The following is a 22,641-nucleotide window of genomic DNA, read 5'->3' as shown; positions in this document are numbered from 1 at the left end:
AAAATATGGCCTCATTTTGAAAGAATAAGAAAAGGGAGGGACCGATATTGGTAAAATAGTCAAAAGTTTAATGAGACACGGGTGAACCCGTCACCCTCATGTGAAGCCTCCATATTTAACACATGCCATGCCAAACCCTAACCCTAACGGGTTCTATGTAGCCGCCACCACCAGAAAAGCTCCCCAGCCGTCGCCTCTTTCCCTCGTTCGTTTTCCGATCAGTCAAGGCCGCCAAGCGGCTGTTCCTTCAAGTGAACACTGAGTCTCGACCGTTCTTCTCCTTCTCCTTCAGTCGCTGCCACGAGATGTTGCACCCACCACCCGCTACTTCACAAACCGAAGCGCCAGCACCACTGTCGTACCCTTCTCAGCCAACTGTGTGCTTCGTGTGGGAGTTGTCGCCGCTGTTGGGGCTTTAGACCACCGAGGATCGGTGTTTCCGTCTAACTGCCGAAGACGACGAGGATAGCAAATGAGACTTCTTCTCCTCTCCATTCTGTTAGCCGCCGCTAGCGCTGTTTTCCACCACTCCGATCGTCGCCGTCGCTGCTATGCGGCTGTTACACCGTGTCAGCCGCTCTCCGGTCGTTGCACGCCACCAAGTGGGTGGCTATGTCCGTTTGGCATTCCTGGTCGAGTGTTGTTGTCGCTAATCGGGTGTATGATCATTTTTTTTGTTGGTCGGAGTTGTTAAGAGACCACCATGGCCGCCAGCCATGGTGGCTGCCACCATGCGCCACCGCCGGCCACCGTTAGGTGGCTGTGTATGTGTGTTTACTTTGCTTAGTGTAGTATGTGAGTGCATTTATTTTTAGTATTTTCTTTGTAAATTGTAAAATGGAATAATGAAAGGAAATTCCACCACCGTTAGGTGGTGGCTGCCGCCACCGGCCGCCGTGTCGGGTGGCAGTGCGTTTTGCCTCTTGTGATTGATCCGTTTGGGGTGCTAGAAACCCTAATGGGCTTAGTGAAACCCTAATGGGCTCAAAGGAGCTCTAATGGACCCAATAAAACCCTAATGGGCTGGATGACATTCTAGTGGGCTTGATAGGCCCAATAAAGCCCTAAATAACCTAAAAGTCCAACAAATTAATAATGGGCTAATATTTGGATTGGAACACCCTAATGCCAATGAAAACCTAACTTTAAGAATTAATCGGGTCGCACACACGAGAATTATTTAATAACTTGAGATATTAAATAATAATTGGCAAAGATTAATCTAAGCAGTATTGGACTTAATGGATTAAGTCCTTAATGGGTTAAGTAGGAAACTTAACCCTAATCATCATTTTATGTGAAACCCTAATTTCACTTGGGTTTATTGTTGGGCCTTTCTATCGGGCCTTGATGATTTGGGTTATTAAATGGACTATCCAAGATCAAGCAAATGGTCTAGAGTAATTTAATGGGCCTAGGATAAGGCCCATGTAAGGGGCTTGGGCCCAATTTGGAAAATTGGGCCATAGATGGGCCATAGTTTGGGCCTTAATGATTATATGATGTTGCGCCTCAGAATGAGACCATGTATAGGCCTAGGCCCAATTTGGAAAATTGGGCCATGTGTTGGACTTTGATTCCTAATTGACTTTGGGCCTACGGATTGGGCCTTGGGCTTGAATAAGCCAAGCGAGGGGTAATGTAGTAATTACCCAAAGAATGTACGTATGGTTATGTATTGGGACCCGATTATTAGTTGGGTGTTATTTTGGTGTTGACAGTTCGGGAATCTGTCAGCCAGCAGCTGGGGTCGAGTCTGCGGGACTTCAGGAAGTGTGGGATTGTGTCTTCGGGACTTCAGTAGTGTGAGGTGAGTTACCTTCAAGTAGCGGTGGGTCTACGGCCACAATGCCGGCCCACCAGTAGGAGTTGTTGTTAGATGATTGTCTTTGTGATAATTGTCTATGTTTGCTACTACCTGTTATGTTTATGTGCTAGCATAATATGATGTTATGTGATAGTGGTAGTAGGGGGTGAACTAGTCCCCGGTTACCGGTCGATAGGGCCGAAGGGGTAGATTATTACCCAACAATGCTAGACAGATTATGATATATGTGATATGATATTATGTGGTAGTAGTACGGGGTGAAATAGTCCCCACTTACCGGTCGACAGGACCGAAGGGGTAGGCCAGCACCCAGATATGCTAAGCAGTATATGACTTATGTGTTTATGCTATGATTTTATGTGGTAGTGTTAGGGGGTGAAATAGTCCCCGGTTACCGGTCGAGAGGACCGAAGGGGAGCCCAGCACCCAGGTATGCTAGGCAGTATCCGGTCGAGAGGACTGAAGGGGAGGCTAGCACCCAGATATGCTAGGTAGTATCCGGTCGAGAGGACCGAAGGGGTAGGTCGGGCACCTAGATATGTCTGACAGTATATGTATGTTATATGATTGTATGGTATGTGGTATGATGGGGGAACTCACTAAGCTTCGTGCTTACGGTTTTTCAGTTTTGGTTTCAGGTACTTCGTGTTTAAAAGAAAGGAGTCGGCTTGATCGCAGCGCATCACACTATGGTTTTCCGCACATGAGATCTTTGGGATTACACTCTGATATTGTTTTATGATAACATGTTTGATTATTTCTACTTTGGTTTTGACATGACATGATATTACAAATGTTTTATTACACTGTTGGTTTTATAATGACGTATTTAAAAATGAAATTTTTATATATATATATATATATATATATATATATATATATATATATATATACATGCGCACACACAAGATTTATAATTTTTTATTAAATTACAAAGATATAAGTTTTCTCTGTAAGTTTATAATGATTAGTTAAAATTAATATATAAATTATTTTGAAGATTCGATATACATTTTGAATTATTAGATATTTAATAAATTATGATTTTATACGGTTCAATATTAACTAGCAGGAATTTACCCGCGCCTTTGGCGCTGGGTTAGATCAACTTTTGTTAAATTTTATGTTTAAAAGATAATCAAAAGAGGAGACGGTCTACATACATAACTAAACGCAAAAGCAGCAGATTAAGTACGTTACCAATAGAGGATCATGGGTAGATGACCTTTGCTTACCTTTTGACTGATAACATGGTTTCTTTGACTTTAGTTTTTTCTAGAACATTTGTTTGTTTTGTTTTTTTAGAAAATTAGTTGTAGATATGTGTATGTGAAATTTTATGTTTTAACATAGAAATAGTAAACACTATGAACTTATGTAATATTGACGTTCATTATAACTCTTCACAAATTACAAAAGTGCCACAAAAGCATGAAAGGTCAATACAAACCTTGCTTCAAACCTTGCTTCAGGTTTAATTTGTTCCCTTGTGGATATTTCATAAGGTTAATACGTTACCAAAATACATTGATGATAAAGCTTTTGAGAGCCAACAGGAAACTTGTGACCATCATACAATTTTCTTGATATGTGATTGGTAGTATGAAAAAGTAGGTGATAAGTATACATGTATAGTAGGTGGAAAAATAGGCAACAGAGCACCTAACATATCCAGCATAGTAGATACCATAAACAAAGTGAAAGAAACACAAACAAATCAACAAAAAAAAAAAACTTGGTTAGCTGCACAAATCAGAACAACTTTCTTTTTAAATAATAAAGTTTTGTGAGCTTCAATGGACCATATAGATAATGTGGTTTCTAATTTTTCCTTATTAGAGCATTGTACTTTAAAAAAATTATTGTAATAAGGAAAAATTAGAAAATCTTCAGATTGGATCGGGAATTGGAAGTATATGATATCATCTTTGCGAGCCTATGAAAGGAATTCAAGTTTGCAACTAAACTTAGAAGAATCACAAGAAATCATATACGTAGATGTGTAAAGTGGAATCTCCCTAAAAGTGTAGAATGAAAAAACCATGATTATTGGTGATTGGCGAACCATGATAGAAAGATGCTTAAGAAAGGAAATCACGAGTATCAAAGTAGATGTAGGTAGTATGTTAAACTATATACTTCAACTAAGCTGAATGAATAACTTTGGTAACCTTAATAACTCTGTCTGAACAAATATGGATGAGCACAAACGGGTCCAGGTGTGTAGTTGTTGTTTTACAAAAATACGTTAATCGTAATCGCTAAATTGCTAATATTTAATACCAATTTAAAGCGTATTATGTTGTGAAAGCCACCTGTTGTGAAACCAACAAAAGATGTTGATAGTGTTGAACAGTGTAACTTGTATGAACGCCCGATGCATTTACCAGTTGGTCACCTGTTTCAGGATATTCGACATCATCCAAATTCACCTATGAAACGGCTCATCAAATTGGAAACATGGAAAGTGATATAGCATCATAATACCAATAACAATAGATGGGAAATTTTAGTGACACGAAGAATTGTCAAAATGGCTGACAGACACCTATCAAGAAGTCAGACTCCATAAAAGAACTGATGTTGGGTTTCAGTTGGAATGATATTAGGCCATCCACAATGGGAGTTGTATGAGAGTTTAATGGAATAAATGTGAATATAATATACAGGAGAGAGAGTGTGGAGTTGAACGGTGCAATGGAATTTTAATTGAAAATTTATGAATTTTTTAAGAATTAAAGTGAATGTGTATATTCTCTTTCCTACTTGACAATCCATACAATTCTCCATGAGTTTAATCCATTGGAGATGGCCTTAGGAGTGATGCGAGTAAATTTGGCTTTGCAATCAGGATATGTTTTTAATAATAATGGGCATATTGGTCTTTTTCTGTTTGGTTTTATTTGGGTCCGGTATTATCGAGATAAAATGGTGAATCGTTTAAATCACATTCAAAATGTTTGTGCTTAGTCTTGAGGAAATTCACTGTAATACAGAAAAGTGATAAGTCAGGGGTGTTTCAGACATTTGACTAATAGCTATTTATGTACCTCATGTAGTTGTTGCAAAATTGCAGCTATACTTTGCTCCTGATCATCAAGGTTACCATGCAAGTCATCTAGTATGTCACCAACTTTGACCGAAGCTTTTCTTATTATCTAAATAGCAGCATAAATATTGTGAACATCAGATCAAGCTTTTGAATAGAAATAATCACTTGAACAACAAATTGGTTTACGAAAATGTGTGCAAAACTTACCAGAAACGTTACTGATCACCAACTCCATGAGAATTAATATGTATATAATATGAATATGTTAAAAGTTTTAACGAAGAAGGACGTACACTGATTATGACGAATAAAATTGATGAGAAGGTTGACCCATTTTTTCTTGAATTTGTGCAGAGGATCTATGAGAAAATGGGACGTGTAAAGTGAATAACGCAAAGGTTAGAAATATTTATAGGAATTGTTATTACAGGATTATTATTAAAAGACTTGGTGGAAATAATAATGTATATCAGATTTTCAAGCAATTGATATGTATTGAAAATATAAATAAATCTAAAATATCTTTAATGGTTACCAAAATAAACCAAGTATAACCAAATATATTAAAAACTAATTTATTATTATGGTTTCCTTATAACTATTTATATTTGGATTCGAATTGATTGATGAATGCTTATCAATTTTAAAGCAATTTAATTGTATTCAATATATAGTTTCCTTTAAAATATTTTTACCTAGTAAAAACATGCTTGTGCTTTTGTCGAGACATAATTTTTTTTTTTTATGTTTTTTTTGTTTGTTGCATTATACATATAAATTGTCAAAATCTTAAGTTATGGAAATCTACTTTATCTTCAAGCAAGAATAACATTCTATTATTTTGTACCGGCCCATGTAGGGTTATTTAAATCACATAATTTAGTTGATCTAATGTTGTGGGGAGTGGTCATCACCAAACTAGTGAAAAAATAATGAAATCTCTAGTCCACGCTTCTTCACTACGTCATTAGATATTGAAAATGGTTATCACTCAAAAATATTCATTTTTTTTATTTGTTTTAGCATTAGTTTAGATAAAAACATAATTTATAACATAAATATATATATTTATAATTTATAACATATATATATATATATATATATATATATATATATATATATATATATATATATGGAAAAAAAGTTTCTATGGAATGAAATTATTCTTATTGGTTGTCTTGATGCGTCTTTCCACCCACGTCACACCCAAGCCACCAACCCTTGGGGTGGTGTTCACGAGTCTTTTTCATACCACATAAGCCTTCCACGCTTGAGTTTCTATTCCATTCCGGATAACCTAAGCATAACAAATTAGAATATTAGATAAATTGTAAACTGTATAGAGTAAATTGCATTTCTTAGAGTGTTCGGTATGGGACCAACGAGAAGCAACGCGGCTGACGTGGCATTCCGCAACGGCTGCGTAACGGGGGGAACACCGCCCCCCTGCTCGTTGCAACTCGTCGAAGGCGTTACTCGTTGGTGTGGCGACGGGAAGAAACGGATCGATTTCGACCGTTTGAGTGCAACGGTTTAAAAAAAATTATTAAAAAAAAGCAATTTATTATCCTATAAATACCTCCTATTTTATTTTAAAATTTTCACACTTTCTCTTCTCCTCTCTACATACTTTCAATTATCTTCAAAAAAAATATGGATCCTTTCAACTCGTCCGATGATTCAGATGAAGATATTTTCTTTAGGATGATGTATCATTATTACACTACCGACCTGCTACAACCAGACCTAGCCCCGCTACTAACAAGACGTGCGATGTTAAACAGAAATCGCGAGGAAGGACACGAACATCTATATCGCGATTACTTTGCGGATAATTGTGTATACGGGGCGAAGGACTTCAAAAAAAGATTTCGTTTGAGTATGGATGTGTTCTTACGAATCGTCAACGCCTTGGAAAGCCGGTATCATTTCTTTACTATATTTTTATACAAAATAAATAAAAATGTACTACATGTTTCTTTAATTTTACAACATATGCAATATATTTTTAAACTGTAGTTAATTTATGTTTAGGTACGAATTTTTTCAATTAAGATATGATGCTAGAGGTAGACAGGGGTTTACAACGTTGCAAAAATGTGTTGCGGCCATTCGTTTGATGGCTATGGAGGAGTCACCTGACACCATGGACGACTATATGAGAATGTCCGAAAGAACCGCAAGAGAGAGTTTGTATACATTGTCAAGGGGTGTTGTTGAAACTTTTGGTGACGTGTATTTGCTGAAACCTTCGTTGCATGATTTGCAAGAATTGTATGCAGTGCATGAAGAACGTCATGGGTTTCCCGGAATGATCGGAAGCATTGATTGCACACACTGGAAATGGAAAAATTGCCCGGTAGCATGGAAAGGGCAATACGCAAGTGGTCATCACGGATCACCTTCTTTGGTGTTAGAGGCTGTCGCTTCTCAAGATTTATGGATTTGGCATGCATTTTTTGGGGTTGCGGGTTCCAACAACAACGTCAACGTTCTTGATCAGCCGCCAATATTCGATGATCTTTTGAATGGAAAAGCCACGGATGCTCCTTTCACGGTGAATGGAAACGAATACAAATATGGGTATTACCTTACAGATGGAATATATCCTCAGTATTCCACATTCGTGAAGGCATTCCGCCACCCGGTTGAAGAACGAGACAAATTTTTTAAGAGAAGACAAGAAGGAGCACGTAAGGATGTGGAACGTGCTTTTGGAGTGCTAGAGGCGAAGTGGCATATAGTCGAACATGCATCACGACCATTGGATTTAGAAACTTTACGATATATCATGTATGCATGTATCATAATACATAACATGGTAGTAGAAGATAAAGGGCGAAATATTGCACACTATATCCCAACGGAGCCCAGACACGTTCAGTTTCAACCAGGAACAACAGATTATTTGCATCGCGTTGTTGACATTCAGGACGCAAATAAACACAGACAACTTCGAGAGGACTTGGCGGATTATATCTTCTATGGTAACAATAACGATAACGAATAGCGTTGTATTTTTTTTTTTTTTGAATTTGGATGTTATTTCTTTTTTTTTTTTTTTTGTTTTTGGATATTATGTGTAATTTAGTCTTTATGTTAACTTTAATTTTTAGAAATTTTTAATTGTTTTTTATACTTTTTAAACATTATGTTTTATTTATTTTTTTAATTTAAAAAAATATTTGTCTCAATTTAAAAAAAATCGAAATAAATAAAAAATAAATTATAAAATGAAAAAAAAAAAAGTTGATGTCATAACAAGATATAACATGTTGTCCATTTCCTCACTTAGTGTTATAACACCATTGATGATGTGGCATGTGATGTGACACCAAAATGGTGTTGCATCTAGTTGTCCACACCTTATGGTCTTATAGTATATCTATTGGGAAATGGGAAGAAGACAAGTGCAAATTTATCATTATAAAGGTCACATCGAGTAACAGACAAATAATGTCTAGCCAATTAATACCTATCATTAATATACCCCAGAACTTAAAACGGTTAAACCATAAATAGTTTACTAAAAAAACCATAGAATGATTAAACATGATGCTCGTAAATAAGATTTGGAAGCTTTGGTCCTTATGTTCAAACAAGGAAGTTACCTTACTTTTATTGTATTTTTACCGTTTTGTAGAAAATAAGCTGATCTTGACGTAAAACGAAACACCAAAAATAAAGATAAGAATCGATAATGAAATCTATGAATTTGAAAAGATGTAAGCTGACCTCTTTGGCAGAAGGTTCCTCTTACATATCAGAAGTTGATGTAGGTAACGGGATGACTTTCGTATCCCTCTCTAGATCTGTATAATCTTCAACATAAGTAAGGTAAAAAGTCAACAAAATCAAGTTTTTTATAGTTGGTCTACGATTGCGGGACCTGTAGATGCCAGGATAAGTAGATAGGGATTTTTAAGAGAAAATTATAATATATTGTGATTTAACTTTACATTCATTTTGTTTTTTGTACACTAAAATGAGAAAAGGGGCAGAAGAAGTATTAACAAAAAAAAGAATTATATGTTTGAACGAGAGAAAAAGGAAACAAATGAAGGTCTTATATGCAATTAAAATTCATATCGTTGCACTCACTTCATTCGTATCAAATATAAAATGGAATAGCTGATGGTTGTACGTAACTTTTGTCCTGCTTATATTTTTTTTCACTCCAATCTTTTTCTTATTAAATATTAAAACTTTTCTTGGGTTAGTGTCACCAAAAAACCCGTCAACATACTTGGCCTCTGAAACAAATACAAAAGTAGAGTTATATAAATATAAATAATATATTATGAAAAATGCTTAACCTATTTATGTATAAACGAGCCTATTCTACAACATTAGCAAGTAATAGTCTTGCAACTGTAAAACTAACAAAAAAATATTATGACCCGGCATGGTAATACAAAAGAACATTACTTTAACAAAGAAAAATATTTATGTGTTATACCAACCTTAATGAGCTAACCAAAACATGTGAATGTATCTACGAATAAGTATTACAATTATTTTTCCAGCTGGACAATTGCTATGAATGCACAAAAAATTTAGAAAAGATTAATTTTATTGAAAAATATAAACGTTTCGAACATAATTAACATGCTCAACATGATCACCTTGTTGCATCAAAGTCTCCTATGTACCAATATTTTAAGATCACAATACCACTATTTAGGACCTACAAATAAATTTTTTTTTGAAAATAAAGAAACCTTTTATTCCATTAGTAATATATCAGAATATAATTCAATAATATGTACCCATCGTACCCGAAAATCAAGAAGTTTGGATTTTCCAGCCAAGAAACAATGTTGCAGGAGATTTTATAGCGACTAATAACACATATTTTATATGATTGACATTAGGAGTTTCTAATAATTGAAAGTTTCACTATATGTTTCAAAAAACTATATTGTAAAGTAAATAGTTTAGAAAACTTACAACCACTTGGGCCTTAGCTCTCATTAGGGGTATTTTAGGAAATACAATCGGTCCTCCTACAAGAAGCTGGAATTAGAATTCCAATACTAACTAAGAGTTGAACTATTTCCTTTTTTTGCAAGTATTCATCAGCATAATAGGTGAATAAAGATGTCAATGTTGTCCTAATTTGTTATGTAAAGACAATCAACTTAAACAACTTGTAGACCATTGAAATCAAATACATTAGATCTTATCTTTAAGTTGATCTTTTCCCATGTTGTACTCTGACCTAACAAAAACCATGATATAACTCTACAATTGGACGACTAATTCATATATTGTCAAGAACTCTACATGTGTACTTAGGATACTTGAAAGCGCCTCCGAATGTAGTTAAGATGATACACCAAAAAGAACCTTCAAATAATCGTTGTATACATTAGAACATGAAATTTATAACGTTTATGTTGACAAGAAAAGTGAAACTTTGGTGTATAAATTTTATCTTAAATACTTTTCTTGTTGTCACCTTCTTGCCTTGCCTTCTCCTAATTAATTCCTTTTTTTTCTCCTTTACAGTCGTTGCAATATGGCATGAAACAACGTGCTCCCAATAACAAGGATCATATTTTGGAGTTGTAAAGTATGCTGTATCTTTTCCCAAACCGTTGAGTCAATGCAATCATAATGGAAATAAGTGCCAAAACAATGCTTGGGATATTTGAAATCGTCATGTAAAACTCAACAATATAATGGTAGTCGGATCTCTAAAGTGTTTGTAATGTATTACCATGAGTCCCTATAATCGATGCTATTTGACTAGCGAATACCCCGTCACGACGCTTCATCAGACGTCGAATATTGATTAATAAGAAAGTTATACCGTCGGGATTGTAGCTAGCAATCGCATGTGAGGTTGTCAATCTCAGCATAGATCTATATATATCTTTCTAGCTCTCGCAAGATTAACGATTATATGTTTGGGGTAGCCGAATTTAATCAGGCAAGGATGAATATTAACATCTTACTAACGCATTAACCTTAGGTATTTTACCTTTTATCTTTTATCTCTTATCTCATAAGTATTTTGTGTGTGTGTGTGTATATATACACACGTGTGTGTATATATATACACACATACATATGTATATATTTTATTTTGCGATACATATCTATATACCTTAATTATGGTTATTTAGAAAACAGGATATTTGGGCAAAGTAACGATTAGGTACGGTGCATATCCTTATATTTGACCAGCATTACTTCTAGGTACTATATTTTTCTAGGGATTTGCTCATTATAACCTCTAGGAATTATCTCTTCCTAGACTATCGGACATCGTAACTTTTAGGCATAATATCATAACTTACAACTAGGTATAGTATCTATAACTACATTATCCTAAGGTGTTAAGCATTATAAAACGATTGATATTTAAACATATAAATATAATTTGATAAATCGTTTGATAAGCACGTATCAGAAAGATCTAGTATGCTCAAGATTTATATTAAAGTGATATTGTTATTTAACATATGATCCTAAGGGTCACAGTAACAACAACTTGATATAATTGATTATTTATTAAGAATAGATTTTAATAAATATTCAACTCTTATAATTAATTGGAAATTATTTATTTCATGGAAATATTTAATTTCATTAGCAAGTAACATAATATATATCATATGGTATGATTTATTAAGTCATGTACATCCTTTTGAACTTGAAAGACTTTTTTTCTTTATCCCAAAAGTTAAGTTTTATATTTTATAAAAGAGTTTATAAAAGTTATAAAACGTTGACTTTCTTTTATAAATCCTCGAACTAGTTAGACTAGTCATGGTCTTTTGATTATTTTAAAGGAACGTAAAGCATGGCTTGCAAGCATGGGGAAGAAGATAGTCTAATGTCATAAAGTGCTTAATGGGATAAGGACTCTTGGATATTGATTCAACGTTAAAGACCACATATGAGGCTTTCATTTTGTTTATTCTTTTGAGCCAAAAACGTAGCTCTCTCTCCCTTGCTCATTCTCTTTAGTTTTTGGTTCATTTACTTGAAGAATACTTGCATTTTTGCTCTCTTGAAGTTCATATTTGGATATGAAATCCAAGCTTAAGAGTTATGTGAGTTCTTACAAGACTAGCATCTTAAATCAAGTTGGTAACTTGTTGGTGTCTCACTGGTTCCACATTCTCCATCAACTTCCATGTCTACCCTTGAGGATTCAAAGTCTATAAAGGTTGTTAAACACTTCTTCCTCTTTGGTGCTTGTTTTCTTTCCAAACTTTGCAAGGAGATCCTTGGTGGGTATAAACTTGTTTTATGTTATTCAAATTATAAAGTCTTCTATTGCTAAAATCATGTTTTTGAAACTAATGTTTGAATAAAATCCCAACAGTACCCCCCTCCCCTTCTTAAAACTTTTAAAATAGTGAAATAGGGGTTGTAAACTCACCCTAATCGTGTATGGTTGAATCAGGCTCATGACTTCAGGGACCGCTCCAAGGGTAGCAGCTTCGAGATTTATAGAGATAGTGAGTAATAAAGGTGTGCAGAAGTGATCTGCAGAGCCTTCTATTTATAGTCATGGATTTGAGGTGCGGGCGACATGCGTGATCATCATGGCCTCATCCAGAGAAGGCCACATAACACTTCCTAAATTGGCCATGTCACTCACAATCTGCTCGAATCTGGTGCCAGGTATGCAACGGGCATAAGCACACACCTCATGCACATGGAGAGATTTTGCAAAAATCATAACTTCTTCGTGCGAGCTCCGACTTAAGCCCTCTTTATATCTATGTGATGATCTCAATGGGTACTACAACTCTCCTTTAGGTTGCTTTAGCTAGTTTTGACTTTCATTTTGTGCCTAACGAGGTTAAAAATAAATGATTTTACAAAAATCATATATCTCTCATATGGATCCCGTTTTCGACACTCTTTGTCCTAAATTTTATATCTTAAGACGTACTACAAATATCCTTTTTGCACTTTTAGTCAAAACTCAACCAATCTCTAAGTACAGTTTTGACATAATTAATTTTAATTATGCGGTTGATTTCTATTTTTATAAAATCCATAACTCTTTCCTTCATAGTCGAAGTTTTACGAATCTATATCCTTGAGATCACGTTAACGAGTACTTTCCATGTATGTTAACCAGCTTAGAAAACGGTACAACTTTTTGGATGCTAATTTTTTAGCCTAATAGTCATTTTCAACAAATAAATGTAATGGCATATTTGATTTTTATTATCTCAAAATCAAACATTACAATACTAAGGCATTACATTTATTTTTCTTACTCTTTCCTAGTGGTGATCAGTGACAGAAACCTCTCAGTTGTCACAAGCAGTATACCTAGTCGAGTAGTAGTGTAGTACATTAAGTACAGGGTCGAACATAGGGGATGGAGCTAATTTAGAAGTTGAACTGCTAAAATTTAATCTAATTATTAAACTAAAAACTAATGAAAGGAGATTTTTATTTGATTTTGCTAGTTTAGAAAAACTTAACTAGCTATTAACTATGAAGCAACTAAAAACGAATTTCAACCAGAAGAATTAATACACTTTCGTTTAGCTTTGAATCCCCTTTCTTTTCCTATGAGTAATTTCGACTATGGATTACTTTTGTTTGTTAATAATCAGTAGTTGTCATGGTCAAACTAACTAGCTTACTCAATTTATGACGCTTAATCATGATGGTCATGTAGACTAAGGACACCTAATTGATTTTATTGAATATTTTGATTATGAATGACTAGATCTAGGTTTATCTTCCTATGGCCAATTAAGAAAAACAAGCAATTATTATTAGAACCGATTAGTACCCAAACCGAACCGAACTGAATCCATATTGCTTATTTGGTTCGGTTTTTGGTTCATGCAATTACCCTTATTCAGTTATTGGGTTATTCAGATTCGACCCGGTTCCGGCCCCAATAACATCCCTATAGGAGATTTAGAATGTATTTAGATGTATGGTAGTTTCCGTTTCAAAACAAATTAAAACAAACATATTATCATTAGATATAACTTTAACAAGATATATAAAAAGAACCCGACCTTTATTCCTGCGTTTGGAGACTTGTACCTTTTGCATTGCATATTGTATATTTTCCATTATATATGCTTTAGCTTCCTCAATTAAATTTTTCAGAATACACACAATTTTCACACCAAGAATGCACAGACATAAATATAATGGGCTCATCTGAACAGTCTTTTTGGAGGTTTGATTCGTCGTTGATATATTTATTTGGTGGGATTGCTATAATACTTGATCTGATAGTCGTGGTGTTGATAATTCTGGCATGTTCTCAACGGAGGCAGTGATTGGAGGCCAAAGGTAGTGAAACGGCAACTACCGCACATCTAAATACCATCTAAATCTCCTATAGGGATGTTATTGGGGCCAGAACCGAATCAAATCTGAATAACCCGAAAACTGAATAAGGGTAATTGCATGAACTGAAAACCGAACCAAAAATACCCCTAGGTTAAACTTTGGTCAAAATCCAGGTAAAAGTCAAAAGACAAAAGTCAGCCCAGCTAGTCGCCACGTCGTGGCCTCCTTGGCCACGTCATGGCCGCACACCGAAAAAACAGGTGGGTCTTAACCAAGTCACCACGTCGTGGCGACCTCAACCATGTCGTGGTGATGCGTCTGGACAACATAAGCCATTAAGTACTTTTTCCTTCAACTACAAAAACTCCAAGCCTCAGATCTAGTCCTTCCCATGGTCTTGATGGGTAAAGTTTCCAACTTTATCCCTCAAACCCTTCCATAAGCCAAACTCCCAAACACAACCACTAATGGTGATTTAATGCATCAAGATTCTCATTAAGCACCAAAACCTTACAGTTGCACCTTTAAAGTCTCCAAAATGGTTTCAAACTCCAAAGTGACCTTAAAAATTGTGGCTTTATGGATTTGCATGTCCAAAACATCCCTTTTCCATAATGACTAAAATCCCATGCATGACATCAAAACATGATTATAATCTAGATCCAAGATACTACTTGCTCATTTTGACCTGGAGAGTCATAACGTTGAAAACTTTTGGATATATCACCACTAAAGTCCATCTAAATCATGGAAAAATGGGACAAAACAAGCTATCTAGCAACATCGCTAGAAAAGATTAAGTCTTGGGAACTCACGAAGGTCCAAGAGATGAGCTTAGATGAAGGAATGATGCTTGCCATGTAACCACCTCACCAAAAGCATCCTTCTCATTCTAAAACCACCAAAAAGCGCCAATAATGAGCTCACAACTTCAATAGAAGCTAGGATTAGGGTTTCTGAGGTTGGGAGGGAGATGGAGGAAGAAACCCTATGTAACATCTAATTTTCAGGCATTTGCTTTTGACCCTTGATTTAAGATTTATTTGCAAGATTGGTCCCATTTAGCATTTTTGTAATAATAGATGCAGCTTGGGTATGCTAGGCGTACACCTTGGTATGTTGGACGTACCAAGCCTCGTGCTTGTACACTGAGTATACACTGGTATGCATGGCGTACTCTATTTCGACCAACCCCTAATATTAGGGGTTTGTGTGCTATATAAGCACTATTATAGTCCCAAAACCCTTCCTCTTATCAGCCTCCATCCAAAAATCAACCCTTCTTGCAAACCCTAACCTATTTTGAGCGTTTAAGTGAATTGTGGGCTTTCTTGGTTGTGAAGGAAGATTATCAAGGATGTGGCTTTTCTCTCAAGACTTTAGATCCTACATTTTATCTTCATTGTGCATCTTTTGGATGTAAAAAGCTTCAACCTTGATGTATATTTCTTATGGATCTTGTTTTAGCTCAAAGTTGTCACCTTTTTGTCCCAAACTTGATCTTTGTGAGTAGGAGATACTCCAAGACGTTTGAGATGTCATTTCAGAGGTTTTAGGGTGTGTTAAGTCATAAAAATGTGTTGTTGTTCATTAGTTTCTTCCCATGCATGAGCTAGATTGTCTTAATGGGTAAAGAAGTCAGGGTTTTTTTGGAGCTAAGGTCTTAATAACCATGCTAAACCATAAAATTGGAAACTTTATGGATAAGGACATCTTTTTGAGCCTAGATATGGATTTTGGACGTAAGTGCTTAAGGATTAAGCACTTAATGGTTAAAGTGGTGAGAAGGCACGTACGTTGGGCGTACCAAGGGGTACGATGTGCGTACGTGGTCAGCTCCCCAACTTTGGTCAATCATGTAATACATCCTGCATACATAAGGAGTACGCCCCCATACTCATTTAGTCAACTCGGTTGACTCGTTGACTTTGACCTAGTTTTGACAAGGGTTTGACCTAGGGGTATTTTAGGTATTCTGATCTGTATGCTAAGTTTGTGTCACTGCATTTATTAAGGTGTCTGATAGAGTCGATCTTGGAGTAGTGTGCTATTCGGTTTACTCATATGGTCGTGAGGTGAGTTTTCTCATTGTATCCATGGGTCAAAGGCGCCAATGTCGACCCATTATTGTGTTACTCAGAATGATAGCTACTATGTGGTTTATATGTGATTGTAAACTAGGTTGACATATACCCCAAGGCGAGGCCCACTATAGTATGTTCGGGTTGAAATAGGCGGGGCCCATATGTGTATGTGTTGGGTTTTGAGCATTCTAACACTCCTAAGTGTACATGCAACCCTAAATACCTTGGATCTATGTTTTCTCTATTATACATGCAAATAAGAACTTCTAAGGTATTATCCTAATCTAGCATACAAAACAATGAGTGTAACAAGATAGAATACATACCTCTTTGATGTAGAAAGTCTTCATGAAGCTTGAGTGCCAAGTGCCCCAAGTGTGACACCTCAAATGGTTCACACAACACCAAATACACTTGGAATAACTTGAGAGAATTCTACACTCATGAAAATCGGCTAGCCCTTTCTTTTCTCACTCTAGTGACCGATTTTTGTCAAGAATAAGATCTTTATATAGTGTTACAATTAGGGTAAACCCTAATTGTCATGACTTTCCATTTCCTTGGATCCATGGGTTCAAATACACCATGGAGCATCCATGGACCATCCTATGGGTTTTAGCCCAACTTGATTATCCATGGAGCATTAGCCCACTATACAAGTATGGATGATTTACACAATCAACCCATATATTTAATTAGTCTTCTTTTGATCACTTAATTAATCCTAGATTAATTCTTGATAAATACTAATTAAATAAGCTTATTATTCTTATTATTAATATACTAGAACTTATAATATATTAATAACCATAAGTGTCTTATTTCTCTCATTATAGTCTATCCAAGTGCATGATGCCATGCAACCCAAATGGACCATGCCGGGTCGGGTCAAGTCTTACCAATTATAGTTATGGACTTAGACATTAATCCAACAGTCTCCCACTTGGATAAGTCTAAAACTTTTATTGCGTATGACTTCAGGAACCAACTGGCAATCGTAGCTCTCAAAAGCTTATGTCGAACTCTGACCTTGTCGATGAACTCTGACCTTTGTCAATGACTTGTCCATTAGATAAGGGATCATATATTCCTCCATTCTAGATATCATATGGACTGAGACATGGATTATAATCATTCTCTCTATCCATTTGTTGTTTCTCGATTTCCGATTTATGATGACTGGCTAATTGAACAAATCAAATCAGTCCTGGCCCGGCCGAGCACTTCCATTTGCCATCATCAAATCATCAAGGGGCCCACATATATCGCTTTTATCCCGAAGGTAAAAGGAATGGATAAACTTCGACTCATATGGCTTGTTCTACTACTTGTTGAATCATACACAAAGACACGTTTTATAGCACCGAGTTACCAAATGCGTTTTCGTGCAATCAATGTACTATCAACTCATAGTAACAATTAATATCTCTAGGTTTGAAGAATATAAGATATTATCGTCTCATGATCACTCGTGATAAAATCCATGAAGTGATTCCAATGAGCGCGGGTTGAATCCAATACCCAGAACTTATGAGCACTCATGAGTGTTGTAGCCCTTTGTCCAACACCTTAGACCTCTACAAGCCAACCCATGACAGTCTTAATTCATATCTACTTCCAACATATGACCGACTATGGATGGTTTGAATAACTTAGTCATTCCGGAAGAATAACCCAGTTTATTCGGGAAGTCAAAACATGCAAAGTGAACACACAATAATAATTGAATCCAATATGGTATCAAAACCTATGAACATAAATAAAACACCTTTTATTTATCACCATATGATTACACATTATTCATTGTATACTGTTTCAGCTATCAACTTTATTCTTGAATTTAAAACAATAGTTGTCCCATGCTCCAAGCATGTACATTATGTTTTTTTAAACACTAGTCATGCCACACACCAAGTATGCATACTATGTTTTTCTATGATCTTTACTTTGTGAACTAGATCAATTGAACATAACTTCAATGATTCTCTTTTCACACTCCCAAATCCTTACTGCAAATACAAGAATTCCAAATTCATGTCATTTACTGAAATCTGTTAGATTCTAAACTTATATGCATTGATCCTCTTGTAATGATTATGCACAAAGTCAAAAAGACTTGCCAACAATCATTACAGAGTATTCCAAAGGAGATCAACTCCTTGGAAACATCCTTCTTGCATTAAGTTTCCTAATCTTAAACAAATTGAAAAATCTAACTTTGAAACATTTCCAAATTCCATTTTGACTATCACTTCTGAACAAGAGTTGACTCCTTATAGACTATGTCAATATGGTCCTTCCAGAATTATCACTATACTTCCAACTGTCCTTGAGCAACCAATCTTTGGTAAACCTTAGATTGTCCTTGACAATTGTTTAATCCTTTTAGTCATATCCATTTCTAAACCTTTTCCCTTCTTAATGCCCTAGGCATTTGGAAAATTTTAGAAAGGATGAATATAGCACATGTAATCGATCCTATATTCGAAGCATATGGGACACGATTTCATGATGTCTCACAAAAAGACTAAACTAGTCTTTTGCTATAATATGTCCATTTCAATTTGCCGAGTTCTCATAATTCAGATTATGAAAAGGGATGCCGTAATCATAATCGAATTTTAGAACGCAAATAATGGACCCATATACAGAATTTCCTTATGTTGAGCCATTCCAACATGAAATTCATATATATATATATATATATATATATATATATATATATATATATATCCTTGACTAAATGATTAAAACCTCACGATCTAAGCTTATAGATTTGAGATGAACTATAATTTCCTCTCCCTTAATTATAGCAAAACAACTTTTTCCCAATTGAAACCTTTTGTTTTCTATAATTAACATTGCTAACTTGCAACCTTTATCATAATTATCATGCTCCCACTAACATGATGATTATTAGCATAACACTTATGCTCCCACTAGCTTTGACATGTACCCAGAAATCAGCTGACTTTCTTACCAAAGTTCAGATTTCTGATACTAGATTGTTTTGATAAAACTTTATCAAAATCATACACCTTCCCTTAGATAGCACACTTGTGTGTCTAAACAATTATGAAGAGGGATGCCGTAATCATAATGGTTAGACCTTTTTGCCACTTCTCACAAGTCCAGGTTAGTGTGCCGGTAAACCACACACGCTCCACTAACGACTTTGAGAATGCAAATATCACAATTGCTATCTAGCTAAAATCTACTTAGTGAAAGTGTTTCCTCACCATCATTTTCATGAATCGGAGAGAAACCTTAGGACACTTAGATTTAATGGTGTATGTGTTCTTATCCATGTGAATTGTCAAAACCATAGTCACAAGGCAAGGATAATGACAAATCCAAACTCATATGGACTGAACTCAATCTTAATTTCTTGCCACCTGGCAGCTCAAGGGCCTGCCATTGCTTCCAAGTTGTTGTGCAACTAATTGAGAACTCTAAGAACTCATATGCAAAGCCAACTTTAATTGGAATGGGCACAGAATATGTCAACACGATAGGTTATAAACCTCAAGTCGTGTGCTAGTGAAGAACTTCAGGTTTTATTCTTGATTAGTTCTTGAGACTTTCAAGACCTTTAAGACTCCCACTATCCTCTTGACATATAAGACTTCCTTGACAAATATTCAAGGGATACTGTGGATTCTAATCAAGACAAACACTTCACACAATTGGCCTAAGTTGGTCTTTGTTTTATCCAAAACATCACAACTTACCAATTTCAAATGTACAAGAGTAGAAAACTTTTACTCTTACATTTGACAAGTGTTTTAAACCTTCTTTGAGACATGTCACTCAAGTTACAATCTTGAAGTATGACTCTAAGACTTGTATTGGAACGAAGTATGACTCATCTTCTTGATTTAACCATTTCAAAAATTCAAGATTCCTCTTCTTAGTCATAAGAATGCACTAAGATTTCCTTAGAGAACTAATTGTGCTATGGTTTCTTAATCATTAAGATGATCACAAAACTGATACTAAAGTACTCTCCCATCTTTTCAGATTTGAGAAACTTTTATCCTTCTGCCTAATTTGATTCTTCTTATTCGCTCTGCCATACATTGGAACCTTTTCCAATGTCTCAGAGTTACACTTAAGCTTCTAAGTATAATCATATTTACTGAGCTTTAGTAAACTATGAAGAATAGTCTTATCAATATTTTGTGGTGGACTTAATCAGTGCACAAGAATGTGTACTCGATCCCTTAGTCCTTTACTTGAATTACACATCCATGTGAACAAGTAACTCGTCTTAATTTTCCAATACTTGAAAGTTCTCATTCATCATGCTATACAACTTGCATGATTCCAAGTTCCGGTCCAATTGAAACTTGGGTGATGAGAATCTTTCCTTATTTGGTAAATTTAGACATTACCACAAATGAAAGAATCAATTTCATATTTCCACTCTTGCTATTAATGGAATCTTATAAGCAACAATTCTTCCTCAAATGCCATTGTAAGGATATTTTAAAATAAATAAAATCAAAATTTTCCTTTTATTTTAAACTTGCGGAAAACTTATCCTTACAATCCATATGAAAACTTGTTGTTATCTATTCCTAAGCAATATCTCATAACTCCTAAGAAGTAGCTCAAGAATCCGATCTTCAAACTACGCGATAGAAATCCATCTATGCGATCAGATTCAACATATTCTTCCTTTAAGTTTCTTCACTTTTTCTTTGATTCTTAAAACATCACCATGTGACCCAGTCACATCATGTATCAAGAATCTCATAATAGAAACTTCACAGAGTTAGATAGTGGACTTTACCTGAAGTAGAGTCAAACTTATTGACTTTAACATCCTTAGGTAAATTTGGCAGCTTCGCAACCAATGCCCCTTTCTTTGGCAATATAAACATATGGACCCTTTGATAATGGTACACGGGACTATCACATTCTTAGCTTTTCTCTTTACCATTTGGTCAACCGAGTTGACTATGGCCGATCCCTTTCCACTGGGAAGAGAGAGCTTTCCTGGATTTCCTGTGTCACTATTGTCAATGTCCATCAAGTTTTAAGGAAGTTGATCTTAACAAATAGATAAGATCATTAAGGGTCTTGTCATATTCTGTTTCATAGGTGTTCCAAAAAAACTCACTATGTGACTTAGAAAGTAGTTTAACCACCAACTTTCTCAAGACTTTGACACCCAACTCTCCCGGCTTGTCAATATTTGACTACATCTCCAAGATGTGATCACACCTAGACCTTGCCTTGCCAATAGGGCTTGAGTGAACTTGAACTTTTCAAGAACTTGTGGGTTAGGGAGAATAATTGGAGGAGGTGAATGAAGGATGATTTCCAAGGGACATCATCTTCATTTAGGAAAGCTTGTTTCAAGAGATTTGGGAAGATCATAAATGTCTAAACCAGACATCTTTTGGGAGATATTCAAGATAGTTGATCTTAAGTCCTTAATATGACACCCAATATGAAATATTAAGGCTAGGACCCAACAAACTATTTTATAACTTAGAAGAGGTATGCCGTAATCCAAGCTATAAAATATTTGAAGGTAGGTGAATGACGATTCACCAATTTCCACCAAGATAAACGAAATGTATTATTAGGTTTTGAAACTCCTAGATCTTTGAGATTCTTTGAACTGTTCAATGGCATGTTTCAATCTCGAGTGTGCCCTTCAGGTTTTGTGACTGGGATGCCGAGGATCACAAAACAAGGTGTGAAGTAACCATGCAAATTACTTGGTACCCTTAAGTGTTTACCCCTCAATCGATGTGCCGGTTAACCACACACGCTCCATCGATACTATGATAAACATTAAGTTACCCTTTGCCTACCTTGTTAAATATGAGTTAGTGTGCCGGTTAACCACACACGCTCCACTAACCGACTTAAACAAAGTGTAAAGTGTAATTTCATGGATTAGCACCTTATTCACATTTTCCTAAGTAACTAAGATTGGGTATTATTAAGAGTTTAGTTACTTAGTATTTATCATTGATACTTTTAATGAAGGGAGAATTCTAGTCCTGTCAAACCCGTTCGGCTAACGACCCTCCACCAGTCAAGCAAGCGGTGGGTGAGAGTGGACACCCATTAAGTTGTCGTTTTATAGGCAACAACCTTATACCCACCTTATAGACCGGCTTCGTGAATGAGGCGTACTAGCGGTAAGACTGACTTTACTCTTATACATATATATATATATATATATATATATATATATATATATATATATATATATATATATATATTATTAACTTATAATATTATAAAGTATAAGGGTTGAATTTTAACTTTTAAAATTCTAAGGGCTAACTTGGAATTAAAGTATTCATAAGAGAAAACTTTACAAATTCCAAAACTTGAGGGCAAGTTTTGAAACTATTCAA

This window comes from Lactuca serriola, chromosome 4 (genome assembly GCF_051521515.1).
Source record: "Lactuca serriola cultivar US96UC23 chromosome 4, Lser_US96UC23_V15, whole genome shotgun sequence".
NCBI lineage: Eukaryota > Viridiplantae > Streptophyta > Magnoliopsida > Asterales > Asteraceae > Lactuca > Lactuca serriola.
The sequence above is the reverse complement of the archived record's forward strand: the minus strand, read 5'-3'. Positions refer to the sequence as shown.